The sequence below is a fragment of the Lolium rigidum genome, chromosome 5 (genome assembly GCF_022539505.1).
Source record: "Lolium rigidum isolate FL_2022 chromosome 5, APGP_CSIRO_Lrig_0.1, whole genome shotgun sequence".
NCBI lineage: Eukaryota > Viridiplantae > Streptophyta > Magnoliopsida > Poales > Poaceae > Lolium > Lolium rigidum.
The window spans coordinates 36,791,740-36,795,172 of record NC_061512.1 but is presented as its reverse complement, the minus strand read 5'-3'; the positions used below and the strand labels follow the sequence as shown (position 1 = coordinate 36,795,172).

The 3,433-nt window shown below is 58.5% G+C and overlaps 1 long non-coding RNA gene across 1 annotated transcript; it reads left to right on the top strand.

The window, feature by feature from the left end:
* Positions 1-422: 422 nt before the first annotated feature.
* On the top strand, positions 423-1,272 carry LOC124651435. The gene is made up of 2 exons (XR_006987405.1): positions 423-661; positions 895-1,272. It is a non-coding gene; the product is annotated as an uncharacterized LOC124651435 (long non-coding RNA).
* Positions 1,273-3,433: the final 2,161 nt, after the last annotated feature.

The window sequence follows — 3,433 nt, the reverse complement described above, 5'->3', positions numbered from 1 at the left end:
CCCATCCTGACGATGCAGAGGCCGTTGCCTTCGTTCCTCGCCTGCCGCGCGTTCCTCCTTCTCGAGGAGAGCCGCCAAGCTGCATCGACTGACAGCTCCACTGACACTGCGCTCCACGCCGCCCGCGAACTTCATGGTGGCACCAACGGCAGCGGCAACCACTCCGGCGGGGGTGGGAACGGCTACGGGCGCAACAACAACAATGGTGGGCGCGGACGCAACAACGGCTACAAGGACAAGGGCAAAGCGCCCGCGCACCAACAAGGCCACAACAGCGGCTCTTCGTCAGGCTCTTCGTCAGGCTATGCGCGCCCACCGGCTCCACCAGCACCCGCCCCAGGCACGGCGCCCTGGACTGGCATGGTGCACGCTTGGGCCATGCCTTGGCGCCCCCACGCGCCTGGTTCAGGCATCCTTGGCCCACGCCCCGGCGCTCCTTCTCCGTTCGCCGGCACTGCATCGCACTACACTCCTGCGCCTGCTGCTCCCATGCACTACGGCACTCCGGCTGCCCCTGCCTTGCAGCCAACTGGACCAGCCTGGGATCAGACGGCACTGATCCATGCTCTCAACAACCTGGCCGGCGCGCCCCAGACGCAGCCGCCGATTGGTGAATGGTACATGGACACGGGTGCCACCTCGCACATGTCTTCGTCGTCAGGTATACTCGCTTCTTCTCGTCCCTGTACTTCTTCTCGTATTGTTGTTGGCGACGGCTCGTCTCTGTCTGTCACGCACACTGGCCACACCACCCTCCCCACCAACGCCTCCCCTCTCACACTCAATTCTGTTCTTGTATGTCCCGATCTCATCAAGAATTTAGTTTCGGTTAAAGCCCTCACTAGACAAAATCCTATAAACGTTGAATTTGACAATCTCGGCTTTTCTGTCAAGGACCGGCGCACAAGGACGGAGCTCCTCCGATGTGATGACGACGGCGATCTCTACCCTGTCACTGCACCCACCCTCCACCACAACCTCGCCGTCGCTGCCGTGGACATCTGGCACCAACGCCTTGGACATCCAGGACGTGATGCCCTGAAGCTCACCCTACGTCAAGCTGCTCCAACCACCAACGCCGCTCCCGCCCACACCTGCAGTGCCTGCCAAATAGGAAAACACAGTAGATTTCCGTTTTCAGATTCAGCTCATGTTTCGTATTTCCCTTTCCAATTAGTTCACTGTGATATCTGGACATCTCCTGTACTTAGTAATTCCGGCTGTAAATACTATCTAGTAGTTCTCGATGATTACAGTCACTTTGCCTGGACTTTCCCTCTGCGTGCCAAATCTGATGCGCTCCCCACCCTTCGCAACTTTCACACTTTTGTACGGCACCACTTTAACCTGCATATCCTCAACCTACAGACAGATAACGGACGGGAATTCGACAATCTTGCCACACGAACCTTCTTTGCCACGCAGGGCATTGTGCTACGCATGTCCTGCCCGTACACCTCCCCTCAAAACGGGCGTGCTGAACGAATTCTGCGCACGCTCAATGACACTGTCCGCTCCATGCTAGCTCACGCCTCCATGCCGCCGGCGTTCTGGGCTGAAGCCCTGATCACTGCCACGTTCCTCATTAACCGACGCCCCTGCAAACCTCGCCACAACCAGACCCCATTCTACCTCCTCTACGGCACACATCCAGATTATGCTAACCTTCGAGTGTTTGGCTGCCTGTGCTTCCCAAACATCACTGCCACTGCCGCACACAAACTCGCTCCACGCTCCACGCCGTGTGTATTCCTCGGCTACTCTCCAGATCACAAAGGATATCGGTGCCTCAATCAAGACACTGGGCGTGTCCTAACCTCCCGCCATGTCTTCTTCGACGAGCATCAGTTTCCCTTCCGCTCGCCACCCACACCTGACCATGTCGGTGACGATGACCTCGATCACCATGCACCCGCCACACGGTTCCCGCAGCCACCCAGACCTGGCACCCTTCCCACTCCGGCGGGTATACCAGGCACCTACCGCTGCTCACCTAGCTCGCCTGACCACTCACCACCTAGCTCGCCTGACCACTCACCTCGCTCGCCAGGCTCCCCATCCTCGTCTCAAACCCCAAACAACTCCTCCCAAGCCACGCCACCAGACCCGCCATCTCCCGTTTGCCATGCACCGCACGCGCCCCTCGCAACCACACACCCCATGATCACTCGTGGCAAAAATGGCATCTTCCAGCCTAATCCCAAATATGCCCATCTAGCCACCACACCTGCCATCTCGCCCATCCCAAAAAGTGTGCGGACAGCTTTGCGTGATCCCGTTTGGCTAACAGCAATGCAGGAAGAATACAGGGCGTTAATGGCGAACAACACCTGGACGCTAGTGCCGCGACCCCCTGGTGCCAACATTGTCACAGGGAAATGGCTATTCCGCCACAAGCTCAAAGCTGATGGCACTCTGGAGCGGTACAAGGCCCGTTGGGTCGTTCGCGGCTTCTCCCAACGCCCTGGAGTGGATTTCGATGAAACCTTCAGTCCTGTGGTGAAATCTGCCACGATTCGAGCTGTGTTGTCCATTGCTGCATCACGCGACTGGCCAGTACACCAGATGGACGTCAACAATGCCTTCCTACAAGGATACCTGACGGAACGCGTCTACTGCCAGCAACCTGCTGGCTTCGTCGACGACACATGTCCAGACCATGTCTGCCTCCTCGACAGGTCCCTCTACGGGCTCAAGCAGGCGCCGCGCGCCTGGTTCGAGCGCTTCGCGGCATTTCTTCGCTCCCTCGGCTTCACGGCAGCGCGCTCGGACGCGTCCCTGTTCATCCTCCACAGCGACCAGGGCACAGCATATCTTCTGTTGTACGTCGACGACATCGTCCTGACGGCGTCGTCCACGGCACTGCTGCACCGGCTTCAACAAAAACTCTTCGCCGAGTTCTCGATGAAAGATCTTGGCCCATTGCACTACTTTCTTGGCATCAGCGTCACACGCAGCAGCTCTGGCTTCTTCCTCTCGCAACGCAAGTACGCAGAGGAGCTACTCGACCGCGCCAACATGACTGGTTGCCGGCCAGCATCAACTCCGGTCGACACGCGAGCCAAACTTTCCAGTGCTGAAGGTGCTCCCGTCACTGATCCTTCTGAATACGAGGAGCCTGGTCGGGGGTTTGCAGTACATCACAATGACTCGCCCCGATCTCTCCTACGCCGTCAACCAAGCATGCCTCTACATGCATGACCCAAGGGAGCAGCACCTGATGCTTGTCAAGCGCATCCTCCGGTACCTGCGCGGCTCCACGGAACATGGCCTACATCTTCATCGCTCGACGACACTCGACCTGGTCGCCTACTCTGACGCGGACTGGGCTGGCTGCCCCGACACGCGTCGATCGACATCAGGCTACACTGTCTTTCTCGGCGATGCTCTGATCTCCTGGTCCTCGAAGCGCCAACCGACGGTGTCTCGATCA